The sequence below is a fragment of the Procambarus clarkii genome, chromosome 15 (genome assembly GCF_040958095.1).
Source record: "Procambarus clarkii isolate CNS0578487 chromosome 15, FALCON_Pclarkii_2.0, whole genome shotgun sequence".
In the NCBI taxonomy this organism is placed as follows: domain Eukaryota; kingdom Metazoa; phylum Arthropoda; class Malacostraca; order Decapoda; family Cambaridae; genus Procambarus; species Procambarus clarkii.
Genome location: NC_091164.1, coordinates 45,164,233 through 45,178,900, shown reverse-complemented (window position 1 = coordinate 45,178,900; position 14,668 = coordinate 45,164,233). Strand labels below are relative to the sequence as shown.

The 14,668-nt window shown below is 39.7% G+C and overlaps 1 protein-coding gene across 2 annotated transcripts in view; it reads left to right on the top strand.

Annotated features, from left to right (window-relative positions):
* Positions 1 to 14,668, top strand: part of LOC123759118 (tripartite motif-containing protein 59) — a 95,563-nt gene that overhangs the window by 19,739 nt on the left and 61,156 nt on the right. Inside the window, exon 2 of one of the 2 annotated variants that reach the window (XM_045743988.2) lies at positions 3,076 to 3,219. The exons of the other annotated variant lie outside the window; for it this stretch is intronic. The gene's annotated coding sequence lies outside the window, so the exon portion shown is untranslated. The remainder of the gene's footprint in view (positions 1 to 3,075; positions 3,220 to 14,668) is intronic. 2 annotated transcript variants of the gene reach the window in all.

Genomic DNA, 14,668 nt, shown 5'->3' with positions numbered 1-14,668 from the left:
TTACCCAGTGGAGATGATAGACGATCCCCCAGTTGTGGCTTCAATTAAGAGGAAGCAGAAATAAAACGCACACAACACAAAATGGATTTTTAAGTCTCCTCCAGACACAGTCAAGAGGTCATGTGGGTTACATGCATTGACCAAGCAAAGTTGCCCACCACATTCTGTTAAATTTATTGAAGTGGCTGTGGGACGTCACATCCTACCATGAACCATCCTTCAGGTGGCTGGAAGATGTGATAGTTATTAATTCCCCATCATCTAATTGTGGTGCTTGATAAAGGTGCACTTATTCCTGTCATCAATCTCTCACACAAGACTTCGCTTCAGGGCGGGTGATAGGGTATCTCAGAGAACTATGGTGAATGACAGTAATTTTTCACTATGAGTCAGCTGAGACGCCAGCCGTCACAGCACAATGTAGTGCTCTAAATGTGATAGACAATAATAAACCATCAAAGATAAAGAATGAGACCAGATGTTTCGAGTAACATACAGGATATAGATAAGTTGATCTCGGCACTCGATTTACAACATGTTCTACAGACTGATAGAAAACTGCTGAGGGGAATTCCCCCCCCCCCCCCCCCCCCGTCTATAAAAAAATACGAAAATTCCCAAAATTGTTTGCAACAGAGGATGACCAGATTGATCTCCTTGATAGGATTGAACAAACCATTCCAACAGGTAATCACGTACCTGTTTATACAAGGCAGTGAAGGTTGCCGGAACAGGGTAAAAAAATATCTGGGATGAGAGCCAGAATATGTTGAGAAAGGACGAGACAGAACCTAGTACGTCACCGTTGCTAACTCCTGTTGTGTTAGTTCATAAACCTGATGGCAGTTATCGCTTTTGTGTAAACTACTGGAAGCTAAACGAAATAACTAAGGGTGATGTGTATCCTTTACCGCGTATTCAGGAGATAATAGATCAATTTGGAGCTGCTAAGTATTTTTCCACTCACGATGCAAAGGCGGCATATTTGGGCTATACCGGTGGCTGAAAAAGACAGGGAGAAAACAGCATTCACTGATAGCAGGCACACCTACCAATTTCGTAGGATGCCTCTTGGCCTTAAGACAGCCTCTTCGTCATTTCAGAGGGCCATTAACTTTATCCTCAGCCCAGTTTTGGGAAAGAATTCGTTAGCGTACCTGGATGATGTGGTAATCTATTCCAGGACGTTTGATGAGAACTTATGAGATTTGACTGAGACTTTGACCTTGTTAGATCGAGCGGGTTTTAAATTAAATGTGCAGAAGTGTACTCTGGCAGCTCAGAAATTCAAATTTCTGGTGTTCCAGGTGAGCACAGATGGTACCAGGCCTGACCCTGACTCTTGCCGCGCTATTAGTGAAATGCCAACTCAAAGAACAGCAAAGGACGTGCGCTGGTTTCTGGGTGCAGCCGGATACTTTCGTCGCCACATTGAAAGTTTTGTGAGAATATCAGCACCTCTGACCAATTTAACAATGAAAAATGTAAAGTTTATTTGGAAGCCAGAACATGACATCGCCTATGCACAAATGAAAAGTCAACTCATTACAACACCAGTATTGGCAGTGCCAGATTTTGATAAAGAGTGGGAAGTACATACAGACGCCAGTGGTATAGCTATTTGTGGAGGTTTGATGCAACGAGATAATCAAAATGTCCCTCATCCAGTGGTCTATTTCAGTAGGAAAGTCACGAGACCAGAGGTTCGTTATTCGGCCACAGATCGGGAGGCGCTCGCACTGGTTATCTTGAGATGATTTCGGGGTTTTAGTGTCCCCGCAGCCCGGTTCTCGACCAGACCTTCACCCCCAGGAAGCAGCCCGTGACAGCTAACTCCCAGGTACTTATTTACTGCTTGGTAACAGGGGCATCAGGGTGAAAGAAACTCTGCCCATTGTTTCTCGCCGTCGTCCAGGATCGAACCCGGGACCACAGGATCACGCGTACAGTGTTCTGTCCGCTCAGCCACCGGAGCTGGTGGTAGAGTCAGTTAGATATTTTGAACCTTATTTGTCAATGCCATTTTGTAATATACACTGGTCACAGAGCATTAACACACTTTTTTAAGAAACGTACAAAATGACCACGGATGTCACGCTGGTCTCACGAATTGTCTGCACACTCATTCCAGATCCTTTACAAGCCTGGACCGTCACATGTGGTGCTGGATACTTTAAGCAGGAACATCGCTACTATGAACGTTAACCAGAATATTGAAAAAAATTCATCTGAAAAAATGAGAGAATTTCAGATGAGCGAGCCTAGGTGGAAAGTTATTATTGAATATTTGGAAAGGGGAAATTATCCTTCCAAAAATCGTAAATTGCCAATACATGTTGGAAATTTCCAACAGTTATTCTCATCCCTAATACAACAGGATGTATTTCCTGTATTAGGCTTCATGCACATCTAATGTTCATTTAATAATCCTTAATACAACAGGATGTATTTCCTGTATTAAGCATAATAATTAACTAACACTACTAATACGTAGTTTAGCATTGTAGGATTTACTGTATTAGGTTGTGGAACATCATGTAATTTCTCCTGGAATTGTGTAGTGTTGCACTGTGAGAATTAAACATCACCGCATAAAGAATTTATCTAAACCATCAGGAGTGTTCATACACGCCCCTTCCCTATTTAGCGTTAATAAATAAATATAATTTATGCTCGAATCCTCACGGCGAGCTCCTCCCCTAAAGTCGCGCTCATGCGCGACTTTAGGGGAGGAAGGGGGAGAGGACTCTCGCCATATTCGCGATCAACAAGTGGTGCTCCGAAAGGGTCCAACAAATCTTACCATCCTGAAGACATATTTACATCCTTAGACGTTAGATTGAGGACGCAGCTTACCAGAATCACGGACACCAGTTCGGCAGGCATTTTTACCTCATTTGTTCTATTTAATGAGCTCTTAAATAAGATCATGTAGGTGCCATGTCGTTATGATGCGGGCGTAAAAAATAATGTCATGTAAGTGCAGCTCTTTCCCCTCCAAATATTTAGATATTACCGTAAATGTGTGCGAATACTAATTTGGAGATGGAAATTACGGAATTATCATTATTGCAGCATGGGGCAACACTCCTGAGGAAGCATGTGACTGCCATACCCTCACGTGTGCCAAGTAACACTATCTCAAACTGTTTCCAGCCTGGCGAACAGTGGACTGAATCTACATCCTCTGTCACAGCTGAGACATAATCAGTTTTCATTGTAGATAGTACCTTATTATTCAAAGTCCATATACATATATCTATATATCTGATACTGCCATTTATACATTATTATTCTTCACATTGCAGTAGTATTTTGCATTACCTATTTTACTCATTATCTATGTGTGCATATTATACTTATTATTATCATTGCATAATATATGTTACACATAAACTAATCTTATAGAATACTCCCAAAAATGTGTCATGGAAGGCTGGCTCTAGAATTTTATAATTTACAGTCATTGCTTAATAGAATTTATTTATATAATCATAGATCTATAAGCCACTGATTTTCTCATTTAATTTCTCATTCTGGTCCTTCGAGCTATCTTAGAATTTATCATTATTTTACATTCATATAATTATACATTTTCGTAGTATTATACTGGAGCCAGATTTGCCCACATATATTATGGTCCTTCGAACCTAGATAGTCTAGTCAACTAGTCAACTGGTTGTCAACTAGTCAACTATAGTCAACTAGACTGTAATTACGAACTAGTAGAATATAGCCAGAAGTTAGGCTATTTACAATTCATTATTCATTTTTCATCCCTGATAACATTATGCTCTTTAATTAGGGAGTATTATCAGGTACTAGGATAGAATTTAGGGCAGCATATCTGCCACTCTCATAGAATTTACGGCAGCATATCTGCCACTCATAGAATCCATGGCAGCATACCTGTAACACACATAGAATTTCGGCAGTAAAATATCTCCCACATATATAATCATTTATAGTAGTAGAATAATTGTCATACATATATAATCACTTGTATATACTCAATATATAAATGAAAATTATAAAAAGACAAAAAATAGCACTATCCTGAATCTGCACATTAGTAGTATTATAGTATTTTATGCCAACCCATGTAGAATAGAATGCTTAGACTGGAATTGTACTTTGTAGTGTACAACTATAGCCTAACTCATTATTACTAGTTAGCCTAGATAGGTAGGATTATTCGTAGACTAGGATTGTACAAGGCAGTACAACCTAGTCAACATTTATTATTGTGCAAACCCAAGTCAGGGTAGGACTTATCATTATTTTACACAAATTGTGTTTTTATATCATATTGTATATATTTACTGTGTACCTTTTGAGTGTTATTAAAGTGTCACTACCCATCCAAAGCTGATTATGAGGAGCTAAGCAGAGGAATTCCTGTAGAGTCACTGAAATATCACTCAAATATTAGCTGTTTACTATTAGGTAGGTAAGCTAACCTCTACGTGAGGTAGGAATCAGATATTAGGCTATTAATAACCGTACTAGTTCCACGTATATATGAATCAATACCCCAGTTATTTACATTACCAAGCCATGGCACCAACTAAGCCAACATCCACAGGCAGTGCACCAGAAGAAATGTCCAGCAACTGCTTATTATGTTTTAGATCATACACGAGTCACAAAGGCCATGTGACTAGAAAGTTGAATAAGTGTGATCAGCTAGTACAATCTGGTGCCACAGCCAAAGTATTTGAAAACCTCATAGAGACGCCCAAGCAAAAGTTGCAAAGAACAAATGAGGCTGCAGATGACTATCTCAGAGTCCTCATGCAACAGAAAGCTGAGCCAGATCAACTAGATACCTTCCATGCCGAGATGGAGAAATTTGAGGAGGGTACCCAAGATCATCTAAATAAATTAACACAAGCTCTAGAAAAATTGCAGAGCAACTCAGTTCCTCAAAAATACTCTAACCACTAGTGAAACTAATGCACTGGAAACACTTCAGGAAGTTCGTCTTCCTACAATTGATCTCCTTCACTTCCATGGTAGAGATGATGAGAATTTTGAATGCTATTGGAAAACATTCGACTTCTTAGTAAACTCCAAGAAATCTATTAGCAAACCTAATAAATTCCTCTATTTGCAAAGTACCCTAGAGGGTTATCTTGAGATGATTTTGGGGCTTTTTCAGTGTCCCCGCGGCCCGGTCCTCGACCAGGCCTCCACCCCCAGGAAGCAACCTGTGACAGCTGACTAACACCCAGGTACCTATTTTACTGCTAGGTAACAGGGGCATAGGGTGAAAGAAACTCTGCCCAATGTTTCTTGCCGGCGCCTGGGATCGAACCCAGGACCACAGGATCACAAGTCCAGCGTGCTGTCCGCTCGGCCGACCAGCTCCCAAACTGGCCGGCAGGGTGAAGCAAAAGCAGTTGTTGAACACCTAGTCCCTAGTGATGAGAACTACGATACTGCTATTCAGTGCGTTTATCAGTGCTATACCGACGGCTCTGTAGAAGATGGTGGACGATGTACCGGATGTGCATGTAACATATTTGAACAATCTTCTCTCGTACATGAAGCACGTCAATGACTGGGCAAGTACAACTCAAACCGAACTTGCAGGCATATACCTTGCCACTGAATTTCTAAAAGACAAAGGCAGTGGACTTATATACTGTGACTCGCAGAGTGCACTCCTGGCACTGAATGCACATAGTAGTGACACCCAGAAAATAGTCAGTGATATTCGAATGAATGTTTTAGCTGCTAAAGAAAGCAGATTTGAGATTAAATTCCTATGGATACCATCACATGTTGGCATCTCAAGGCATGACACTGTTGATATGCTTGCTAAGACAGCCTGCAGAAAACCAGTGGTAGAAATTGATATGGGTGTTTCATTAGCAGTGACAAAGAGAATACTTAAACAAATATCTAATGAAAATCTCATCGACCTAACAAATTCACAAAGACCTGAAAGTTGTAGCATTAAATATTATGATAGATATCGTGAGGAGACATTTACATATGGGACTAATAGAACAAGAACCCGGCAATGTGATGTTATAGTGGCCAGAATACGCCTGGGATATAGATGTATCTGGCAGCTTTCTCAAAACCCAAATATCGAGTACACAATGTGTCAACTTGTGAAAGAGAAAACATGCACTCTCTTAAGAACATAAGAACATAAGAACAAAGGTAACTGCAGAAGGCCTATTGGCCCATACGAGGCAGCTCCTATTCTATAACCACCCAATCCCACTCATATACTTGTCCAACCCGTGCTTGAAACAATCGAGGGACCCCACCTCCACAATGTTACGCGGCAATTGGTTCCACAAATCATTACTCTTGAACATTATATTGTAGAATGTCTCATACTGACTGACTTTCTCCCTCCTGGGCTAAGGTATGCTGAACTCTGTAATTACTATATGAGTACTGGAACACTTGATGATATATTGGACTTGTATCCAAGATTGACCATGTAATATATTATTTATACAATGTATATATATGATGTAACTATATAACCTGAGCTTGTAAAAGCACCTTCATCACCTTCAGTGATTAAGTGCTTAATTGCACACTAGTTTCTTTATCAGCTATCTCACCCTGTCAGAGTAAATGTGACAGATGTATGTGAATGCATGTGTGTGTATATATGTATGTATATGTGTGTGTGTATGTATATGTATGGGTATAAAGTAATATGGAAGCTGATCAGAATTACATTTCACCTTTGTGAATGTACATTAATGACACTATGTAAAAGACACATCTAACACTTTTTGTAGGGCACACGTAAATCTGTGTATCTATGTATTTACGTATGTAGGTTAGCTTAGCATTTTAAAAGCACCGAATCACCTTCTGTGGTTGGGTGTTCAATAAACCCTTGAACTATAGTGTTTAACACATTTCTAACCCTGTCCATGGAGGACAGAAGACAATGTATATATGCTGGTTAGCATTGTAAATGTGTGGCCACGTCTGTGGTAGAAAATAATAATAATAAAAAAAAACTGCTATTCAGTTACTAGAAGTTAATTACAACAATAAAGAAATTGTTATTGCTAATCTTTATTATAAGTTAAGAGCGATACCTACACCAGATACCACCCCTGAAGCTCTACAAGAATTTAGATCCAGGTAGAGTCTCTAATTAAAGCTCTAGGTGTCAAAGCAGATGTACCTAAAGCCGAGTGGGTATTGAAATTAGAAATACAGAGTAAGTTTCCTAAGGAGATTCTAGCATCCATCTGTTCCCATTATAGAACAGATATCCTATCCTTAGATGAAATTTTCGACGGATTAAGGATAACAGTTAATCGAATGAGAGCTCATGAGAAAATAATACCTGACACTGACAAATTAACCACTGATAAAACAGTCAAATCCAAAGGTACTATTAAACAGCCTAATAAATCTAAAACCGCTACTTCCACTCCAAGATGGAAGAATACCACAGTAGGTACCTACACTATCAGCCCTTCTAAACCTGTAGTCCATTAGTCACCCAAGTTAGTGACCCCTACATCTACTACAGGATGGAGATGCTGTCTTTTTTGCCAAGAGAGCCATACTATTTATCAGTCAAAACTTTCCTGATCGCGTTTCTAGGATAAAGCGCCTCAAGGAATTGCACAAGTGCACCAGGTGCTTGTTGCAACACGATCCTAATACATGCACCACCCCATTACACATATGTAACAGGTGCCACCAGGATCAAAATCCTTCAGCATTGTGTGGAGTTGATAGGCCTAAATCACCAAAACTCCAGGTGGAACAGGATACTTCCACCATTCTGCAGTGTTGTAAGGTGCGACAGGAGGTTAAGGTGCTTAACACCAAGTCTCGTAATAATACCGTATTACCCACTGCACAACACAATAGTATGAATTCTAGAATCACTACAAGAGGTCTATTCGACCAGAGATCCCAGAGAACGTTTATCACTCAACAAGCAGCTAACCAACTGAAACTTAAACCCTTGTGTAAGGTGACATTGAACATATTAGGATTCCTAGCAGATACTGGACCTCAAGAATTTGAAGTAGTACAACCACTAGAACGCCTAGGCGATTATGTCCGACCTGTTAAGGCCATAGTAGTTAATCACATCCCTCTTGACATGAATGTCAAAGGTCTAAGGGACACAGCCAAATTTTTACAGAAAAATAGAATTAAGTTGGCTGACTCCAAGATAGCGTCTGACCACCTCACCAATGTAGATCTATTAGTAGGGGCAGACCATTATCAGTTCATTACTGGAACTACAAGCCAGCATGGAATGAACTTGTTGAGTTCAGCCGGGGGCTACTTACTTTCAGGTAGAGTCTTAAACCTGAGGAAGCCTATGCCAGCTGACAACCAATAATAATTCCAGATTGAGTCTGGTACAATTAGTACTAGCCAAGTTAGTTTCTATGGACCTCAGTGGATAAATTAGTGGTCAGTAGCCTAAGAATTGGCTGCAGGTCACCGCAACAAATACCATTGACCCCACTGTAGAACCAGAACTATTCTTGACAGTAATAATTGACCACATTCAGTCTTCATAGCATTTCATAACATCTTATCGCCTTTATAGTATCTTATCGTATTCCAGAGAAGACTGCATTTATATCAAGTCGTCTGGACTAGGATTTAGTAATCCATTTATGATACCTGCAGGGTTGTATCAGTTTTGTTTGAGCTCCTTCTGCTTTCTTGTCTCTGCCCACAAGCATCTTAGAGACAGTTTGGAGAAGTATCTTAGCACAAGCAAAATTGAACTTTACAACAGCCTGTAAGTGAACATTTACCAGAAGACTATTAGCAGTGAAACATTGTTTCTCATAATAGAATAAACTCATCTCATCTTTTTACAGATTGAGTCTGGTACAGTTCTTACTAGCCGAGTTAGTTTCTATGGTTCTCAGTGAATAAATCAGTGACTAGTAGCCTAAACCGGTTCACGTCACAGCGACACATGTCATTGACCCCACTGTAGACCCAGAACTATTCTCGACAGTAATAATTGACCACATTCAGTCTTCATATAGGTTATCATGTCCATAATTATAGCTCCCGAGAGTTATAGAACTGTAACTTAATGTATATAAACCGAATATGTTTATTACTCATTTAGAATCTTTAGGTTGCTTTATGTGTTTAGATATACTTCCAGAGAAGTTATAGCACTGTAGCCTAATGCATATAATTCGCATTTACCCTCTACTTAGGTTGATTAGGGACATTAGTTAGGGTCAGCTGAGTGCAAGTTAAATCTGTACTCACTAAAGCATACCACTGACTGCATTTATAGAGACTGATGCTCAGATACTCAGTTCTCTATTTTATCTAGAATTTAGCTAGGTTAGGAATTTAGTTATTATCATTACATAGCCTAAAATACTTGTGCAGCAAGAACTGCCCATTAAGCTAAATTTAATCTTGTATAAACACTTAGAATTTCTCCTTTGATGTTGAGGTGATTTGTGAGTCTGCAGTGATCAGTTAGTGTCTAGTAACTCATCCAGTTACATGTCACTGCGACCCTAGACACTGACCTCACTGTAGATTCAGTATCTCTTTGATCTCAAAGAGACATATAGAATAATTAATCATTACATAGATGTACGCGTGATAACAGATCATACCTGTCACACAGATCCGGGACATTCGTTATGTACATACTAACCTACTAACATATAAGAATGTAATTTCAGGGAAAGGGAATAGGTGCGTTAGTACTTAACATTGAACTACGACCCATAATTTCCCGCCCCGGAATTATGTTGGAAATTTCCAACAGTTATTCTCATCCCTAGTACAACAGGATGTATTTCCTGTATTAGGCTTCATGCACATCTAATGTTCATTGAATAATCCTTAATACAACAGGATGTATTTCCTGTATTAAGCGTAATAATTAACTAATACGTAGTTTAGTATTGTAGAATTTACTGTATTAGGTTGTGGAACATCATGTAATTTCTCCTAGAATTGTGTAGTGTTGCGTCAGCCACGCACGGGGGATAAAATTTCCACATACCTGTAGATCTAACACCAATGTAACCATTTACTTTCCTTTATTAGGAATAATAATATAGTAATAGGTTTCCTTTTAGTATACAATAGTTTACTGGAATTTCTTTACCCAGCTTAATCGCTGTTCCAGTAAATCATATCATAAATTAACATCATTTCCACCACCAAGCCCGTATTGTTTTATTTGTGCCGTCTACATTAACTGACGTGCACTGTGAGAATTAAACCTCACCGCTTAAAGAATTTATCTAAACCATCAAGAGTGTTCATACACGCCCCCTTCCCTATTTAGCGTTAATAAATAAATATAATTTATGCTCGAATCCTCACAGTGAGCTATTGCGTATGCACGACTTTGGGGGAGGAAAGGAGAGAGGACTCTCGCCATATTCGCGATCAACAAGTGGTGCTCCGAAGCAGACCAACAAATCTTACCATCCTGAAAACATCTTTACATCCTTAGACGTTAGATTGAGGACGCAGCTTACCAGAATCGTAGACACCAGTTCGGCAGGCATTTTTTCCTCATTTGTACTATTTAATGAGCTCTTAAATAAGATCATGTAGGTGCGTTGTCGTTATGATGCGGGCATAAAAAATAATGTCATGTAAGTGCAGCTCTTTCCCCTCCAAATATTTAGATATTACCGTAAATGTGTGCGAATACTAGTTTGGAGGTGGAAATTATGGAATTATCATTATTGCAGCATGGGGCAACACTCCTGAGGAAGCGTGTGACCGCCATACCCTCACGTGTGCCAAGTAACACTATCTCAAACTGTTTCCAGCCTGGCGTACAGTGGACTGCATCTACATCCTCTGTCACAGCTGAGACATAATCAGTTTTCATTCTAAATAGTACCTTATTATTCAGAGTCCATATACATATATCTATATATCTGATACAGCCATTTATACATTATTAATCTTCACATTGCAGTAGTATTTTGCATTACCTATTTTACTCATTATCTATGTGTGCATATTATACTTATTATTATCATTGCATAATATATGTTACACATAAACTAATCTTATAGAATGCTCCCAAAAATGTGTCATGGAAGGCTGGCTCTAGAATTTTATAATTTACAGTCATTGCTTAATAGAATTCATTTATATAATCATAGATCTATAAGCCACTGATTTTCTCATTTAATTTCTCATTCTTGTCCTTCGAGCTATCTTAGAATTTATCATTATTTTACATTCATATAATTATACATTTTCTTAGTATTATACTGGAGCCAGATTTCCGCACAATACACGACTTTGAGTTGAAGGAGGGAGTACAATGTTATGTAAACAGTCAGGCAGATAGAGCAGTATTCCAGCTAGTTATTCCAGATAGATTAAGGGGGCATCAATCCAAAAATATGCAATAAATGAAAACTATTTCGATTTCAATCAAACATTATTAACGACTTGTATATGAATAGAGTTTTATCAGGTCCAAATCTCAGCATCGTAGCATAAATAGGAAGGAAGAAAAAAATATTGAATTGTCCAAAATCTTCCAAAATGGTAAAAAATTTACATCAAACACAAGTGTCAACTGAAATCATGTCTGACTCTCAACTATCACAATAGCATATAATAAAAATATTTAATAATTAGTTTTATCCAAAAAATTTAGTTATTTTTTTTTTCGGACGATTTGCATGAAACTTATACATCTGATTGCACGTAAGCCAATCTGTAAGGGTGCCAAGGGTGCCAGAAAATTGGTTGATGTCAAGCAATTTCATTGTCGATGTCAACTCAGCTACAGATGGCAGCACCTTAGACTTTATTTTTTACTTATTTATTTTCAAGTAACATAAGCGTTCCTATAACTCTTTCATTTTTCTTTCAATTTACATGAAACTTACACCTTATATGTAGAGTTTATGTTTCTACAAATCTATAACAACATTTTTTCCTAAGTTCATTTATTTAATTTATAATAGATAATAGATAAAAATCATGATAAATTTGCATATATTTTTTATGGAACTTTGACTATTTTTATTAGTAAAACTTAACATATTATGTATAATCCGCTAGACAGATCCTTTTATTATATGCTAATGTGACAGAAAAGAGTCATAGAAGTTATTTCATTTGAAACTTGTGGTTGTAATTTCGATTTGAAAATGTGTAGAATTTGTTGAAACAAAAAAATCTCTTTTTCTATTTAGGCTGCAGTACTGAAACCTGGGACAATTGCAGCCCTTTTTCATATACAACTAGTCAAAAAAAGATTTGTTGTCATTGAGTAAATTAAAAAAAACTGACTGATGCCCCCTTAAGATCAGCAGCATTAAAGCTGGCACATGCATCTAAGGTTGCAGGTCACCCAGGTATCTTTAACACTCACTTGAAAGCAAAGTCTCTTTTATTTTCTGGGTATGTTGTCGGAAGTAATTAAGTACGTCAAGACTTGCCCCAATTGCCAGAGGAGAAAAGGTGCCCCTAAGGTACAAGCCTTACTACAGGAATTACAGAGATTTCAGAACCGCTAGATCGAGTGGGGGCCGATTTGGTTGACCTCCATTGCAGCCATTCAGGCAATAGTTACGTGTTGGTATTAGTGGATAGTCCAGATACATGACCTTGATCGCCATCCCTAAAAAGGATTCTCGTACTGTTGCCCGAGCATTTTTAAATAGGCTCGTAACTGTATATGGGCCTCCTAAAGTTTTAGTTTCAGACAGAGGTCAGAAATTTAATGGGCATATATTTAGGGAAGTTTGTAAGATATTAGAGACAGTTTAAGCTTTTACAACAGCTTACCACCCTCAGGCAAACGGGATGGCAGACCGTACCACTTGTTCAGTTAAGGATATGCTTGCAATCCTTGCTGAACGCGAAGCAAACTCATGGGACGAACACCTTCCCTATGTTCAGCTGTTCAGCTGGCTCTGAATACTGCTATCTATCAGGCTATTAATACCCAACCCCTTCTTTTGTTCACTGGTCAATCATGCAATTTCCAATCAGGTCTGCCTAACAAACACAATGTTGCATATGCAACATAGGATATGTTGCAACATATGTTGCAACATATCCACAATATTGTACACAACAATATGTTGCATAGGACTACCCATCAGACGTTCTCCATAAAATGAGGAATGTTTGGAGAATTGCAGCGGAGGCGTCAAGAAAGGCACAGGACAGATATGCTCACTATTATGACAGGAATGTACGACCTTTGGAAATGAAGAAGGGTAGCCTTGTCTTGAGAATAAATGAAGCTGCACCCGCCAATCAGAGTAGGAAACTAGCTCCTAGATGGCGGAGGCCATACAGAGTGATTAGGAGAGTAGGCCCTGTCATTTTTTTCATAATGGGAGTGTTTGAGGATCAGGTGGATAGAATTGACCACATTAATAAGTTCAAGATTTATCATGCTAGGGAGGAACTAGAACTGCCTTCAGCATGTCTAACTCCTGACCCAGCGGGGCTGACTAATGACTCAAGTTACAAGTCAGATGGAGAGAATGACCCTCTGTCAACTCTCATCAATAGTCAAGTGCACTCTCGTCACCCCATGGTAACAAGATCTCGCCTGTACATTAAAGGTTAAAGTAACTTCCATAGTTAGTATAAATTAGAATTCATTACATTTCTTCATTAGATCAGCCTCATATCAGACACACTCCAGACACACACCAGTTACACTCCAGTCAAACTTCAGACACACGCCAGTCACTCCTCAGACACACCCCAGTCACACTCCATTCACACTCCAAGCCGCACGTCAGTCAAACTCGAATCAAACAACAGCCACACGCTAGTCACCCTCCAGTTACACATAAGTCACACTTCAGGCACACGCCATTCACACTCCAGTCATACACACCCCAGTCCCTCTCCAGCCACACGCCAATCATACTCCAGCCACACACATAAATCTCACTCCAGTCACTAAACCACACACCAGCCACACTCCAGCCATACTCAAGTCACACTGCAGCAACACATGAGCCACACACCAGTCACAATCCAGCCACACTCCAGTCACACTCCAACCACACTCCAGTCACACTCCAGTCACACTCCAGTCTCTCACCAATCACACGATAGTCACACGATAGTCACACGCCAGTCACACTCCAGCTACACACCAGCCTCACACCAGTCACACTCCAGTCACACTCCAGCTACACACCAGTCACACTCCACCGACACTCCAGCCACACACCAGCAACACACCAGTCACATTCCAGTCACACACCAGTCATACTCATGTCACACTCCAGTCACACACCAGCCACACACCAGTGACACTCCAGCCACACGCCAGTCAAACTCCAGCCACACACCGGTCACACTCCAGTCACACTCCAGACACACACCAGCCACACGTCGGTCACATTCCAGTCACACTCCATTATACAACAGCCACACACCAGTCACTCTCCAGTCATACCCCAGTCACACACCAGTAACACACCAGCCACACGCCGCCAGTTACACTCCAGCAACACTCCAGTCACACACCAGCTACACACCAGTCACACTCCATTCACACACCAGCCAAGCACCAGCAACACTCCAAACTCACACCAGTCACACGGCAGTAACACTTCATGATCACGCCAGTCACACGACAGTCACACTTCAGACACACGCCAGTCACACTCCAGTCATACTCCATCCTCACGCCAGT